This window comes from Populus trichocarpa, chromosome 2 (genome assembly GCF_000002775.5).
Source record: "Populus trichocarpa isolate Nisqually-1 chromosome 2, P.trichocarpa_v4.1, whole genome shotgun sequence".
Taxonomy (NCBI): Eukaryota; Viridiplantae; Streptophyta; class Magnoliopsida; order Malpighiales; family Salicaceae; genus Populus; species Populus trichocarpa.
In genome coordinates this window covers 18,877,009-18,894,830 of record NC_037286.2, presented here as the reverse complement: position 1 = coordinate 18,894,830, position 17,822 = coordinate 18,877,009, and the positions used below count along the sequence as shown (strand labels likewise).

Genomic DNA, 17,822 nt, shown 5'->3' with positions numbered 1-17,822 from the left:
CCTGAATCATAGATGAATCTTTCCCCGTAAGAATCCGCGAGTGGGCTGTGAGGATGCCAATTATCAAACCATAGAGAGGTTGTCATTCCATCTCCTATGATGTACTTCATCTTCGGCCATGCTAAGGATCTGAGCTTTAGAATCTTTCCCCAAGCCCAAGAGCAATTTTGTGGCGTCTTGATTGTCCAGAAATTCCTACCTCGCAACAGATTGGATCTGATCCAAGTAGACCATATTGAGCCATCTGAGTCATTGCACAGGTTCCAAATGTGTTTCAACAAAGCAATCTTGTTCCATTCTGTTATGCTTTTTATTCCTAGCCCCCCCTCCTTTTTTGGAAGACATACCTGATCCCAAGCCACTTTAGCCCCAGTAGTTCTCATATCTGAACCTGACCAAAGAAAGGATTTCATAATTTGCTCCACATTTTTAATTACTTGCCCAGGTAAGAGAAAGAGAGATGCCCAATAGACCTGTATGGAAAATAAGACTGAATTAATCAGTTGTACCCGTCCTGCATACGAGAGTGCTCTACAAGTCCAATGTCGAACTTTAGAGGTGATTCGATCCACGAGGCCCTTACAATAAATAGCCTTTAGTCTGGACGAGAGAAGAGGTACTCCCAAATATTTCATAGGGAGCTCCCCCTCTCTAAACCCAAGAATATGAATAATTTGTTCCCTCTCAGCATTTAACACACCGCTCAAGAAGATGTCACTTTTGTTTGGATTTGGATACAGACCTGATAGATCTTGAAACTTTATGAGCACAGTTCTGATCATACGAATTGAGTTTACATCCCCGTTGCTAAAAATCATCAAATCATCAGCAAAACAAAGATGAGAAATTTTGTCCTTCTTGCATCTCCAGTGGAACTTGAATTCTTGGTTGGCACTCATCTTGCAGAATAGCCCCGACAGGATTTCCATACATAGGACAAACAAATATGGGGACAATGGATCCCCTTGTCTCAGCCCTCTTCCCCCTTGAAAGTAACCTGCAAGCTCACCATTGACGTTGATAGAGAATTGACATGATGTAACACAAACCATGATCCAATCAATGACTGTTCTAGGGAATCCCATTTTTATTAACATAGCGTCAACGAAATCCCACCGCACCGAGTCATAAGCCTTCATCAGATCAACTTTCATAGCACAACGAGCAGGTCCCGTAGATTTATGATAGCCTTTCATTAGTTCCTGAGACAAAAGAATGTTATCACTGATTCTCCGTCCTGAGATAAAAGCAGTCTGATATGGACCAACTAAGGATGGCAAAACAACTTTGATTCTCCCAGCTAGAATCTTAGCGATGCATTTGTACACTGTATTGCAGCAAGATATAGGACGAAAATCTGTCAACCTTGTAGGATTAGCAACTTTAGGAATAAGGGAAATGGATGTAGCATTCATTTCTTTAAGCATTCTACGAGTCTGAAAGAAGGATCTAACAGCGTTGATTACATCTTCCCCAACTATGTGCCACATTCTTTTGAAGAAACCTGCGTTAAAGCCATCCGGACCAGGGGCTTTGTTGTTCTTCAAACTAAACATAGCATGCTTAATCTCCTCCCTTGTTACATCTTGTGCGAGTACATGCTGTTGCGTTGAAGACAGTTTCAAGTTAATTGCCGATTCCATCACTTCCTCGTTCAGAACCCTAGGCATCTGATCAACTCCTAACACACGATGGAAGTATGCAATTACTTCTGATTTGACTGCCTCGTGTCCTTCGACAACCTCTCCATCCTCCCTTGTAAGTGATAGAAGCTTATTTCTATTCTGTCTTCCATTTACTGATTTGTGAAAGTAGCTAGTATTCTGATCCCCCAAGCTAAGCCATTGTATCCTTGCCTTCTGTTTGAAAAAACTCTCTTCAGCCCTGACGGTAGAAGCGTATTTATGAACAGCATCCCTTTCTCGCATGCACAAAATTGGATTCGCATGCGCTGTATGCAGAGCCTGTTGAGCCTTATCCATTTCGTTTTTTGCATCTTTCACTCTATCTGAAATGTTGGAGAAGTGAGCCATATTGAAAAGTTTCAATTCCTGCTTTAGCTTTCTTAGTTTGCAACACAGCTGATACATTGGACAACCCCCCGAATTCTGATCCCATACCTTCTTCACCAAGGGCATGAACTCGTCATGATCCATCCACATATCAAAAAATCTGAATGGTTTCTTTATGTTCTGATCATTGCCAATAACCTTTACCACCATAGGAGAATGGTCTGACATACCCGAAGGCAAAAATCTCGCTTCCGATAATGGAAAGTTCAGATTCCATGGTGAGAGTGAAAATTCACGTGAGGACAATGGTGAGAGAAAACCATCAGATTCGGCTAAACCTAAATCATTAATTAAACCGGTTGAGAGTAGAGGTAAAAACTGAGGAGTGAAGAAAGTAAGCTTGTGTGATGATAATAGTGTGGAAAAATTAAAGAAACAACCTAATTTTTATGCAGAAAGATCTCAAATCAGATATGCATTTTTCACTAATAAGCCAATGATCTTACTTGTGTATAAGGAGGCTTATTTTAACACTAACGATCTTGATTCTGCTATTCCTAGTGTGGCTGTTTCTTTGATGTAGGAGTTTGATGATGTATTCCCTGAAGACATCCCTAATGGATTACCACCATTAAGGGGGATTGAACATCAAATTGATCTTGTGCCCGGAGCTTCAATTCCTAACCGTCCAGCCTATAGAAGCAACCCTGAGGAGACGAAGGAGCTTCAAAGGCAAGTAGATGAGTTGATGAAGGGGTACATTCGTGAGAGTGTGAGTCCTTGTGCTGTGCCAGTGCTACTTGTGCCTAAAAAGGATGGAACATGGAGGATGTGTGTCGATTGTCGTGCACTCAATAACATAACGGTAAAGTATCGACATCCTATTCCTAGGCTTGATGACATGCTAGATGAGTTACATGGATCATGTATTTTCTCTAAGATTGACTTAAAAAGTGGGTACCATCAAATTAGGATGAAAGAGGGTGATGAGTGGAAAACTGCATTTAAGACTAAGCATGGTTTGTATGAATGGTTAGTCATGTCGTTTGGACTTACAAATGCGCCTAGCACGTTTATGCGTTTAATGAATCATGTATTGCGTGCGTTTATAGGTAAGTTTGTTGTTGTGTATTTTGATGACATTTTGATCTATAGCAAGAACTTAAATGAGCATCTTGATCATTTGCGTAATGTACTTAGTGTGTTGTGTAGTGAGCAATTATATGCTAATCTTAAGAAGTGTACCTTTTGCATGGAAAAAATTATGTTTATTGGCTATGTCGTAACTGCGCAGGGTATCGAGATGGACGAGGAGAAAGTTAAGGCCATCCGGGATTCGCCTACACCAAAATCGGTAAGTGAGGTAAGGAGTTTTCATGGACTTGCTAGTTTTTATAGAAGGTTTGTGAAGGATTTTAGTACTATTGCTGCACCTTTAACTGAAATTGTGAAAAGTCTGTTGGATTCAAATGGAATGATGAACAGGATGAGGCTTTTAATTTGTTGAAATATAAACTTTGTTCAGCGCTTGTTTTAGCTTTGCCAGACTTTACGAGAGCTTTTGAAGTTGAATGTGATGCGTCAGGTATTGGTATAGGAGCTGTGTTAATGCAGGATAGGAGGCCTATTGCGTATTTCAGGAAAAAACTTAATGGGGCAGCCTTGAATTACCCTACATATGACAAGGAGCTCTATGCCTTGGTAAGAACTTTAGAGACGTGGCAACATTACCTCTGGCCCAAGGAGTTTGTGATACATTCTGATCATGAATCATTGAAGCACTTGAAAGGGCAAGGTAAGTTGAGTAGGAGACATGCCAAATGGGTTGAATTTATTGAAACCTTTCCGTATGTGATCAAGTATAAGCAAGGGAAAGAAAACATTGTGGCTGATGCACTTTCGCGCAGGTATGTTCTTTTATCTACTTTGGATGCTAGATTTATAGGATTTGAACACATAAAACTTCGACTTTTGGAAAGTTTTATAGACTTGATGGATATTTGTTTAAAAAGAGTCATTTGTGTGTTCCATTAAGTTCTATACGTGAATTGCTTGTACGTGAAGCACATGGAGGCGGGTTAATGGGGCATTTTGGTGTTGTTAAGACTTTGGATGTGTTGCATGAGCATTTTTATTGGCCTAAAATGAAAAAAGATGTGCAACGCATATGTGATAAATGCATAACTTGTAGGAAAGCAAAGTCTAGGACTCAACAACATGGCTTTTATACCCCTTTGCCTGTACCGAAAGAACCATGGGTAGACATTTCAATGGACTTCGTCTTAGGTTTACCTAGGTCAAAGCGGGGTAGGGATCCCATCTTTGTAGTTGTTGATAGGTTTTCAAAGATGGCACACTTCATTCCATGTTATAAAACTGATGATGCAACTAACATTGTTGATTTGTTCTTTAGGGAGATAGTACGACTTTATGGGGTCCCTAAGAGCATTGTTTCCGATAGAGATGTTAAGTTCCTTAGCTATTTTTGGAAGGTGTTATGGGGCAAATTGGGTACCAAACTGTTGTTTTCAACTACTTGTCACCCCGAAACAGATGGACAAACCGAAGTAGTTAATAGGACCTTAACACAACTTCTGCGTGCTGTCATTCAAAAGAACTTAAAGAATTGTGATGTGCCGTGAATGATTCGAAAATCAGCAACAATGAATCTTGATGGATGAAGGATGGATCTGGTTGTGTTGTCTTTCTTTTGGTGTTTGGGCTGGATTATAGTGATTTCAAGGTAAATAAGATAGAGGATATACTAGAATGATACTTTGATAAGTCGATCTGGACGCCACAAAGATCAATCTAGGATTTCAACGCCACACTCTTTGTGATTGAAGAGTGATAAGTCAGGTAGGGTTCTTCACAAAATCAATTTGGAGGAACAACTTTTAATTCTGTGAATTAAGTTTCAAATCTTGGCCAAAAGTCCTTTATTACATATTCTGATACTATATTTATAATTGGAACATCCCTCCAAAGTTAGGAAAAATTCAACATGGCAGAAGTCAAGCCCAAAAAACAGACTTTGACAAACTAACCTAGACAAATTAACTAGCACACATTTTTTGAACAAATAACATAAACAGACCAAATCATGGTTGGACAATCTAGAAAGAACACGTTCTGAACTTGAAATCCACCTAGATTAGTCTTGTTTTCACATGCAATGGATGACTTCAAATTCAGGTTCAAATTCATTTGCTGTTCTGACCATAAACAGCATCAATTCCTTCACTTATTTGCATATCAACCCAAATTCAAGTAGCCCAACATCAAAAGAACCATTAAGAGCTTTTCCCATCTCCAAGTTCCAATTGTAGGCAAATAAACATCCTTGAACCAATTTTAGACTGATTGCTAATTTTTAACCCCGACGCAGCTTCAATCATTCAAATTTGACTCGTCAAGGCCCTTTGTAGTTGTTTCGCTCTCACTCTTGTTATTGGACCATCTGAATCCTCTTGCATATTAGATTTAGCTTTACAAGATGGATTATAATTCCCATGATGCACATCAAATTGGGAAAATTGTTTGCCATTTATAGAGTTTGCATATAATCGTAGGGTGCACTCTACTACTGAATTCTCACCATTTGAAATTGTGTATGGATTTAACCCTTTAACTCCAATGGATTTGATTCCTTTGCCAATTGATGAAAGGGTTAGTTTGGATGGTAATCGTAAAGCACAGGTGGTGAAAACACTTCATGAGAGTGTGCGGCAACAGATTGAAAAGAGAAATCGTGTGTATGCGACCAAAGCCAATAAGGGGTGCAAACATGTTGTCTTTCAGCCCGGCGATTGGGTTTGGGTGCATATGTACAAAGAGAGATTTTCGGCCCATAGGAAATCAAAGCTACAACCACGAGGAGATGGGCCATTTCAAATCCTTGAGAGGATCAATGACAATGCTTATAAAGTTGATTTGCCAGGTGAGTATGGTGTTAGTGCTACCTTTAATGTTTCTGATCTTACTTTGTTTGATGTAGGTGATGATTCGAGGTCGAATCCTTTTGAAGAGAGAGGGGATGATGCAGATCAGCCCAACACCAAGCGTAATCATGCCAACGACCCATTGGAGGTGCCAATTGGGCCAATCACAAGAGCTAGGGCAAAGAAGCTTAAAAAAGCATTGAATGGGCTTGTTCAGAACATATGGAGCAAAATGGACCTAGAGAGGCTTGGAACATTTAAGGAGCATGAAGGACAACCTTTAATTCATCTAGTTCAGGTCCAAGAAGAGCCCAATTCGTGTGGAACAAGAGGTTGATGTGTCCGGCCCAATACCAGCCTTGTTAGGCTTGTTATTTTTCCTAATGCTACAAGGATAAAAAGTCAGCAATTTATTCTCCTAATTAAGTAAGGAAGTTGGGCATATCTTATTCCTAAAGAGGGGAGGACTATTTAATGCTTTTTCTAACTTAGGAAGGAAAGTAATTAAATCAGCAACAAAGGAGGGAATTTATTTTCTTATTTGTCCAAGTTAAACAGGACATCAAGGGGGGCAGCAACATAAATTTTTCAAATCAGATTTTTCCTAGTTTATTTAAGACTTCTTAAGATGACAAATCTGATTCTAGCATATTTAGCATGATAATTTTCGGATTTTTATTATTTTCTTCTTAGTTTTTGGGTTATTATTACTTATTTGGGTCAATTGTAAGTGGGCTTCATATAAGTCCACCTAAGGGGGGTCCATTAGGCTTTCTTTAAGTCTAGAGTCAGTATAAATAACGGCATAACCAAACTTGTAAGGTTATGCAATTTTCAGATCAATAAACTTCTTTGCTGCACTTATTGTGTGTTGGTGGGATAATCTCCCTTCCTTGGTTCTTTAAAGAACTGAAAACGACTTATCGAAGAACAACTGTCTTCGTGGCGTCATCCTTATACTTCTCGTTTGAGCTGAAAGTTTCAACCAAGGTAGGACAATATATCAGGAGACTGCACGTAAAATTTCAGCTCGATCCAATGTTCGAATTGAGAATTATGATTGTTGCCGTAAAACTGGATTGTTGCACATTTTACGTCAAAATCTGAATTTGACCTTTCATGGATTGTATCATTTAAGAGTACTTGTTAAATAGTATATGAGCATAATCAAGTGATAACAATGTGAGAGTTTATAAACCTGAATATTTCAAGAAGTATTTTGATGGACCTTGATAAGAATATTTACTAAGATGCATCTCAAGAGTCAATAAAATTCCTTCTTACTCTGCCATCCTAATAACAGTTTTGTCAAATGGTTTTAATAATAGCAAAAACAGTTAGTAAGTTAGTTTTTTTTATGTCAACTACTACCCTCTCCCCCCAACCAAAACAAGACATTGTCCTCAATGTCCTAAGGTAGAAAGATAGAGTATATAAGACATCACCTGAAACAACAAACACTGACAAACCTGAAACACACTTAAACAAATATAAGAAATAACAAAATAAAATAATATGCTATAAATAAAACCAAAAAACACAAGGTTTCACAAACGAAGACTCAAATTCAATCTAAGCTTTTTACGGCTTTCCATAATTGACCAATTTATGCGACTCATGGAGGGATCAAGTACAAGGATGAAAGATTGTAGTTGGTCAATCAATTGTTCAACAGTAATAGCATAGATTATGATTTGTCGTGCCGAAGATATTAGAAATTCCTGTTCCACATCTTGATCAAGAAAAGACAACAAATTATCATAAAAACCATTAACATTTAACACACCTATAGGTTTATGGTGAATGTGCAGCTAGGCCCAAGAGGAAATATGAAAGATCTCTTTCAATGTGCCCAGACCACCTGGTAAGGCAATGAAGGCGTCAGTATGGTTAAACATTGTATTCAGTCGATCAAACATTGTGGAGACCTGTGGTTCCTCTCCAATTGTTTTTCCAATGATGTCCCCTTTTGCTAAAGCTTTGGGGACGACCCCCAAAACGTGACTGCCTCCTAAAAATACAGCTATTGACACAGCCCCCATTAACCCAAGGCTGCCTCCCCCATACATTAAATAAATCTTTCTCTCAGCTAGTACCTGATCAAGATGATTTGCTGATTCTAAAAACTTTTTTTCTTTTCCAGGACTAGATCCACCAAAAACACAAATATTTCTTATTTGATGACTTGAGGAACCAGCCATTTCTACACACTTCTATATTTGTTGAATGTATGGGTTGATTAGAAATGAAAGGAAGGAAAAGAAGATTTTATAGATGAGAAATTGAAAATGCAATTATACTACCTATATGTAGGCCAACTGGAGTCTCTCTCTCTCTCTCTCTCTTTTAAAACATGTGTATGTACAAGTAGTTGTGATTGTGGATCACATCTTCTCTTGGTTTTACATCCAAGAATGGCTTAAACGCCCTCTATAGGTCAGGGATAGGCTTCTCATCTAGTTTTCTTAAAAACTGGCAAACATGGTCTTTTTTAGTTAATTCCCAAGACTAAGTCGATCAAGTTTTTTATGGAATTGTGGTCATAAATCATGAATTGCACGATGCACATCTCCACTAGGGTGCGTCTCAAGAGTCAATAGAAGATTATCTAAAGACTCCTTACTCAGACCATCCTTAATGAATTGTATTTTATCTTCAAGGTTTATAAATACCATTCATAAAGAATATTATAATGTTTGTAATATTGTAAATCTGGGGTATGCCCCTTATAATGTTTGTATCTTCTTCTTTTAATACATACGTCAACTTACCAAAAAAAAATACCATTCATAAAGAACGACATTGTACATTACAAGTCTATCTGGCACATCGGTGATAAATTTTCAGTCGTTTTGCACGACGTTTCTTCGTAAAAGTGCTTTTACTTGTTCCAGACATGTATGAAATGAAAGAACTGGAGGACTCACCTGATAATCGGACCTTTGCTTCAATTAGCCAGCGAATATCTTCAGGAATTCCATGATTTATTAACAATCTCAATCTTTCACACCTAGCATGGTAAATTTTTGCAATCGTATTTGGAGGCAAAGCGGGAAAATACTTTTTCAATTTTTCAAGAGTGGTGTCCATTTTCAAATGAGAATTGGAGAAGAGATGCAAAGAAATGAGAAAGAGCAAAGAATTGCACAAATATATACATAAATATCAGTTATCATGGGAAACTGAAAGAATCGACTTAAGAGTCACGGAGTATCGTTATCCACTATTTGACCAGGGTAAGAGAGACTAGCAAAACAAAAGTCACACCAAAAAGAAACACAAAAACAATGTGAGAAAAAGAATCAATCTTTATATACAGGATCACCCAATTTAATAGAGTCATTTTCAACTGAAAAAATTTCAAAGTAAACTTTCAAACGATGTCCATTTACCATGAAAACATTGTCATTCTTTGGATTCTCAATATCACAGGCCCCATATGGATACACATGTTTCACAATAAAAGGACCGCTCCATCTTGATCTTAGTTTTCCAGGAAATAAATGGAGTCGAGAATTATAAAGCAAGACTTTTTTACTAACATTGAATGTTTTTCTCAGTATTTTCTTGTCATGAAACTCTTTGATTCTTACTTTATGAATTCTTGAATTTTCATATGCATCATTTCTTATTTCCTCAAACTCATTTATTTGTAATTTTTGCAGCTGACTAGCATCATCAAGGTTTGAATTGAAAGCTTTAATAGCCCAATAAGCTTTATGTTCAAGTTCCATGGGCAAATGACAAGGTTTTCCATAGACTAGTTGGTACGATCCAGGAAAGATCAAATTCGGATTTTGATGTAAAATGTGCAACTATCCAGTTTGACGGCAACAATCATAATTCTCAATCCGACCATTGGATCGGGCTGAAAATTTACATGGAGTCTCTTAACATGTTTTCCTACCTTGGGTTAAAATTTTAGATCAATTAGAGTTCGGAAAGGCCGATATCGCAACACAGGTCAACAGAGGCTGTACGAATTTTGTTATTTACCTCCTTTTGACTTGTGGACCTCCTATTTGGCTAGGATTCTTTATTGGCCTGCAACATAGTTTCCATGTGTGGCAAGGATTCATAAATGTTTCAGAATCCTTTCTTACAAGGACTCCTTATTCATCCTAGCTACAACAAGGAAAGAAGACTTTAGAATAAATTCTACCATCATATCAGATTTTCTAGTCTATTTGGGACTTCTTAATGGTGACAAATCTGATTCTAGCATATTTAGGATATTAATTTCGGATTTATTATTGTTATTATTATTTTCTTCTTAGTTTAGGGTTTATTTATATTATTTGGGTTTAATTGTAAGCGGGCATCATATAAGTCCATATAAGGGGTCCATTAGGGTTTATTTTAGTTTGGAGTCACTATAAATAAGGGCATAAGCAGACATGTAAGGCTAGACAATTCAGATTAATAAAACTTCTTGTTTGCCGCACTTTGTGTGTGTGTGTGTGTGTGTGTGTGTGTGTGTTGGTGAGATAATCTCCCTTCCATGGTTCTCTAAAGAACCGAAAAATGACTTATCGAAGAACAACTGTCTTCGTGGCGTCATCCTTATACTTCTCATTCGCGAATCAATATTCGTTGGGTGGGGGTCTCCGTTTCCAATAGTGCTGGTGCCTAGGTACAAGTTATCTTTGTGTCACACTCCTATCAAACCTGATTTACTTGGCTTTCCGGGAATTGGTGTCTTTGCGTGTGGGTTGCGTGACCATGTGATCACGAGATTCGCATCATTTGGTATCAGAGCTTGGCTCCATTAATCAGATTCTTCTGAAATTTTTTGTTTCTTGTTGTTTCCGCAAAAACTTCATTAGTGTCCACTTTTTTCTTCTCCTTGATTTCGCAGCATAACAAAAAAAAAGTTATTTCATTTGGTTTCTGTCCAAAATATATCAGTTGCATCAAAATAAAAAAAATAAAAAAGAAAAAGAATTGTTCAAAAAGACATTTATTGGTTTCTGCTGTAGAAAACAAAACAAGGGAAAATTGGATCTAATCAACTTAGCATTAGCTCAAATTTGAGAATCTGATTACTGGGGTCCTAATCACACCACATATTGATTTTGGGGTCAATTGGATATCGCTTGCTTTGGGTTTCAATTTCAGGTCTAATCAGGTCTGATTCATATCGTATTTTGCGTTAGTATATAAAACCTTATCTTAAATTTCTCAAACTTTATATTCTGTCTATTTGGGTTGATATCGCAATGTATCTGAAAGTTTAGCAATTGGTGGACATCATTTAATTTAGGTTCTAGATTCCGACTTAACTTGTCGTAAACGAGTCTGTTTTGCGTCAACTTTCAAAATTCGGTTTCTTTCTGTTGTTCTCGTTTCTTGCAGTATAATTTCAACATATCCAACATATTTGGGTGTTGTTTCCTTGTTTTGCATATTTTGTTTATGTTTTTATTCGAGTTTTCAGTTTCGTTCATATTTCAGATAGATTCGCTTGCAACTCGCGAGACTATAATCCCAGTTTCGTTTTTGGTTTTCTGCGGTAGATAGGAGGTCCACAAGTCAAAATGAAGTAAATAACAAAATTCGTACAGCCTCTGTTGACCCGTATTGCGATGCCTTTCCGAACTTCGATTGATCTGAAATTTTAACCCAAGGTAGGACAACATGTCAATTTTCCGAACTCCATGTAAATTTTCAGCCTGATCCAATGGTCGAAATGAGAATTATGACTGTTTCCATAAAACTAGATAGTTGCACATTTTACATCAAAATCCGAATTTCATCTTTTCTGGATCGTATCATTAGTCTATAAGGTGACATACCTAATGATGTTTTATAAGTAGTTCGATAAGCCCAAAATGCATCATTAAGTCTTAAAGACCAGTTTTTCCTATTAGGGTTCACTGTTTTCTCCAAGATCTGTTTGATCTCCCTACTAGCAAGTTCTACTTGTCCACTTGTCTGAGGGTGATAAGGGGTGGCAACTTTGTGTGTGATTCCATATTTCTTCATTAAAGACTCAAATGCCTTGTTGCAGAAATGTGTTCCACCATCACTTATCATGGCTCGAGGGATTCCAAATCGACTCAAAATATTTTCTTTAAAAAACTTTATCAGTGTTTTGTGGTCATTGTTTCGACTTGGAATTGCCTCTATCAATTTTGAAACATAATCTACTGCGACTAATATGTACAAGAAGCTAAATGATGGAGGAAATGGACCTATGAAATCTATACCCCAACAGTCAAAGATCTCAATGACAAGAATAGGATTTAAGGGCATCACGTGACGTTTTGAAATAGATCCCAACTTTTAACAATTTTCACAAGTCTTGCAGAATGCATGTGAGTCCTTGAACATGGTAGGCTAGTAAAATCCACTTTGTAAGATTTTTGCAGTGGTCTTTCTTGATGAGAAATGACCCCCACATGCCTCAGAATGACAAAATTTAATGACACTACTTACCTCATTGTCAGGAATGCATCTTCGAAATATTTGATCAGGACAATATTTGAATAAATAAGGGTCATCCCAATAAAAGTTCTTCACTTCGTTCAAGAAGATGTCAGATCTCGAATCTGTTGTCAATCTTGACAAATGATCTGCGACAACATTTTCGGTGCCTTTCTTTTATTTGATTGTGATATCAAATTCTTGAAGTAACAAAATTCACCGCACCAATCTAGCCTTAGAATCCTTCTTAGAAAGAAGATATTTCAATGCTGCATGATCACTAAAAACAAGATAAGATCTAAATTTTTCACATGCAAATACTACTGCAAGTAATTCTTTTTTAGTGGTAGTGTAATTCATTTGAGCATTATTTAAAGTTTTACTTGCATAGTAAATCACATAAGGTTTCTTATCTTTTCTTTGTCCCAAGACAGCACCCACGACATAATCACTAGCGTCACACATTATTTCAAAAGGTAATGACCAATCAGGAGGTTGAATGACAGGAGCAGAAGTAAGCAAGTTTTTAAGTTTAACAAAGGCTTCTTCACAATGTTCAGTCCATTCAAAAATATTATCCTTTGTTAAAAGGTTACTCAATGACTTAGGTATTACACTAAAATCTTTGATGAACCTTCTATAAAAACCACCATGTCCTAAAAATGATCTAACATCTTTAACAGATTTTGGTGTTGGTAAGTTGGCAATTAACTCGATTTTAGATTTGTGAACCTCAATTCCTGTCGATGAAACAATGTGACCAAGTACAATGCCGTTTGTTACCATAAAGTAACATTTTTCCTAATTCAGCACAAGATTCTTCTCTTCACACCTGTTCAAAACTTTTTCCAAGTTAGCTAAACAATCATCAAATGAATCACCAAAAACAGAAAAATCATCCATAAAAATCCCAAGAAAACGTTCAACCGTATCACTGAAAATGCTAAGCATGCATATTTCAAACGTGGCTGGTGCATTACATAATCCAAAAGGCATCTTTCGATATGCAAAAGTACTTAATGGACATGTGAAGGTAGTTTTCTCTTAATCTTCCAATGCAATTTCAATTTGGTTGTAACCTGAATAGCCATCTAGGAAACAATAAAATTCATGATCTGCAACTCTTTCTAGGATTTGAACCATGAAAGGTAAAAGGAAAATGATCTTTTCTAGTCATTGAATTAATTTTTCTATAGTCAATGCACATGCACCAACCAGTAATAGTCCTAGTTGGAATTAACTCATTTTTCTCATTTGTTATCATAGTGACTCCAGATTTCTTGAGTAGGACTTACCCATTTGCTGTCAGAAATAGGATAAATGATTCTATTATCTAGAAGCTTAATAATGACTTCATTTTTCACTACTTATTAGGATTAAGCCTTCGTTGCATTTCTCTAGAGGGTTTAGCATTTTCCTCTAAATAAATTATGTGTGTGCAAATCAAAGGACTAATTCCTTTTATGTCAGCTATGGTCCATCCTAATGCATTTTTGTGTATTTTCAGAGTTTGTAATAACTTACCTTCTTGATGTGCATTAAGTTTGGAAGAGATTATTACCGGAAAGGTTTTATTTTCTCCCAAAAATGAGTATTTCAGATTGGATGGTAATGGCTTCAAATCAGGTTTTGGTGGTTGAACACTTGAAGGTACGGACTCAATTGATCGTGGTGGTAATTCTTTAATTTGTGGTCTCCAATTACTTGCTTTTGATTCTTTCTGAAAATAGACCATTTGCAAACCGTCAGATTCGTCAATCTCAGTTTCACTGGAAGTGGTTTGAAGTTGATCATGAGCTATTTTTTCAATAAATTCCACTTCCTGTAAGTCTATCATCTCCAGGTTGCTTGCAAATTTTAAAAATATTCATCTCCAATATCATGTTTCCAAATGATAACTTCATCAGTCCATTCCTACAGTTAATCAATACATTAGAAGTTGCAAGAAATGGACGTCCTAAAATAACAGGAATTAAATTACATGCTTCAACAAGTTGTGTATCCAAGACAATAAAATCCAAAGGATAAATAAATTTATTAACTTGTACTAATACATCTTCAACTATTCCTCTAGGCACTTTTACAGATCTATCAGCAAGTAAAAGAGTTCCAGAAGTTGTTTTTAACTCACCTGGATTAAGACTTTGAAAAACCGAATATGGAAATAAATTCACACTAGCTCCAAGATCAAGTAAAGCTTTTTCAATTTTATGTTCTCCAATAAAGCAAGAAATTGTAGGACAACCAGGGTCTTTATATTTTAAAGCATTATTGTTTTGAAGAATGACACTTACTTGTTTGGCTATAAAAGCTGATGCGATCCAACCATCAAAGGATCCATTGGAGGTTCCAGTTGGTCCAGTTACTAGACTTAGAGCTAAGAAGTTCAAAGAAGCTTTCAATGGACTTCTTCAAGATACATGGGCTAAGGTGCACTTCAAGAGGATTTGTAATAATAAAGAGCAAGCCTTGATTAATCTGATTCATGTTCAAGAGGGGCTTGTTGGTGGAACCAAGAGACCATTACACAAGGATTGGGAGAAGAAGACTAGATTCGGATAGTTTGACCTATCGTTACTCTTTTGGTCATAACTTAAGCTACATATAGAATTTTCATGTGATTCTAGTTGGGCTAGAAACTAGACTTCCATACCTTTCCAAAGGTATATGGCACGCCTTCTAATTAATTAAGACGAACCATCCATTTTTAAGTTGAGCCTTGCTGCTGCCAGACAGAATGCGGAAACAACGAACTTGTCTTATTTAATTAGTTGGGCTATCAAAATTTAATTATTTTGAGAGGAGACAATTTGTTTGGGTTTTAGACTTGTTTATTTTGTTTATTTTAATTAGTTTGGACTAGTTTTAGCTTGGGTTGATTATTATTTAAATTGGGTTTATGTGAGACTCATAAGGGAAACTAGGGTTTTGGCTTAGAGTTTAAATACTCTTTAGGAATAATTTTAGGTCAGACTTTTGATGATATTTCAGCATTGTAGCCAACTTTTGGTTGCTTAATCTTGGTTTTTGATTGAACTTTCAACTCTTCAAAGAATTGACTATTCTTTGTTGTGAATTTATACTTCCTTTGCTCGTCTTCAGGTGTAGGCGTTGTGATCGAGTTGGTTTATAGTCTTATTTCCTTGGAGCAAGTCTTCCATTGTGATAAGCTCATTCAAATCTCAACAAACTTGGGTTAGATTGATCTTGGGGTCGCGAATACCATTACATTCCGCTAGGGTTCGCATCAGTTGGTATCAGAGCTGATCTAATCACAAGTTATATCCTTCTATTTGAGTCTTTATTTTTTCTTGTTTGATTCTTGATAGATTCGGCCACTGCTATAAAAAAAATAGGGATCTTACTTTTGATTGCTTTGTTGAACACTTAATCATAAGTAGTGTTCTTTTGATGCTTTCTTGATCAAAATTGGCATACACACCTAAGTTATTGATTTTGTTTTGTTCTTGCCGAAATATATACATCTATATATATATATAAAAAAATGGAGGCTTGTCTTGAAATCTAGATTGCTGCCGCACAAAAAAAAGAGGAAAAAAATCACTTTTTTTTTTTAGTTTTGGCCGAATACTTGAGTTTTGTTTTGTTAGTTTCGTAATTTCTTGCTTCTGGAGTGTATATCAAATTTATAAATTCACTGCATAGTTGGTTGCTTTTTCTGAATTGTTGCTAAGTGATGTCAAGAACTAAAGAAAGGCAATTTGAGTGGAAAAAGGCATAGGGAGCATATTCGAGTGAAAAGCCTATAAATTTGTGTGAAACACGAGTGAGTGAGGTGTTATTTTTATTGCTAACAATTTTCGTGCAGGTTTAAAAAAAATAATGTCTTCTAACAGTGTGCAACAGAAGAAGGGTGAAATCCCAGAAGATGGGCTTTCGAGAATATAACAACAGATGGAATTTATGTTTGGTGAGCTGATGATTAGGATTGAAAAACTAGACTAGGTCTAATGGAGGGCGTAGTAAAAGGGGTAGAGAAGCTAGGAAGGAGGAGAGTGTTGCTGGAAACTCTGAAGATGAAGCTGAGGATGATCTTTACCGTGGTGGTGGGTTCCGTACACATAGGGGAGAGAGGTATGAGAATCGGTCAAGGAGGGGACATATTCGGCCACATAGGGATTTTGATGATTTGGGAGATATAGACCGAAATTTAGGTAGTATTAAGTTAAAAATCCCAGCCTTTAAGGGAAAAACTGATCTGGAAGCTTATTTAGATTGGGAAAAAAAGGTGGAGATGATTTTTGACATCCATAGGTACTCTGAAGAAAAGAAGGTTAAGTTAGCTGTAGTGGAGTTTACTGATTATGCCATGGTTTGGCGGGAAAGATTGGTGGTAGAAAGAAGAAGGAATAGAGAAAGACTAGTTAGCACATGAGAGGAGTTGAAGACAATAATGGAGAAGAGGTATGTTCCTAAACACTATTATCGGGAGTTGTTTAATCGTTTACTAATGATTACACAAGGTAATAAGAGTGTGAAGGAGTATCAGAAAGAATTAGAGGTGGATATGATTAGAGCTAATGTTAATGAAGATGAGGAAGTTACTGTGTCTAGGTTTTTGAATGGCTTGAATAGAGATATAGCTAATGTTGTGGAGTTGCAATCATATGTTGATTTGGAGGAGTTAGTACACTTAGCCGTTAAGGTTGAAGGACAGTTGAAAATGAAGGGTAATACACGATCTGGAGCTTATACGGGGTCTTCTTCGTTTGGAAGATGAATTATAGGAGAGAGGTTAGTGCGTCATCGAAGTCTCCATGAAGAAGCAGGTTTCGACCACTGATCAAAAACTTAAGGGAGAAGTTCAACCGAAGCGTAATTGTGATATAAAGTGTCAGGGATTGGGACATTATGCATCAGAATATGCAAATCGTCGAGTTATGATTTTAAGGGATGATGGAGAGATTGTGTCCACTAGTGAGGAGTCTGATTGTGATGACATGCCTCCACTTGAGGATGCTAGTGATTTAGAGTATGCTGTTGGTGATAAAGTTTTGATGATTAGAAGGTCACTTAGTGTTCAGACTAAGGAGGATGATGTGGAGCAACAAATGGAGAACATCTTCCATACTAGATGCCTAATCAACGATAAGGTATGTAGTATGATCATTGATAGTGGTAGTTGTACTAATGTTGCTAGTGTTACTTTGGTTAGAAAGTTGGGATTGAATACCATAAAGCATGAGAGGCCTTATCAACTTCAATGGTTGAATAAATGTGGTGTTGTTAGGGTGAATAGACAGGTGACGATTTCTTTTCCAGTAGGCAAATATAAGGATGAAGTGTTATATGATATTGTGCCTATGCATGCTACTCATATGTTACTAGGGAGGCCTTGGCAATTTGATAGAAAAGCCAAGCACGATGGGTTTAAGAACATGTATTCATTAGAGAAGGATGTAAGGATTTATACACTTGCCGC

The 17,822-nt window shown here is 36.8% G+C and overlaps 1 pseudogene; it reads left to right on the top strand.

The window, feature by feature from the left end:
• Positions 1-16,775, top strand: part of LOC127904984 (uncharacterized) — a 44,505-nt pseudogene extending 27,730 nt beyond the window's left edge.
• Positions 16,776-17,822: the final 1,047 nt, after the last annotated feature.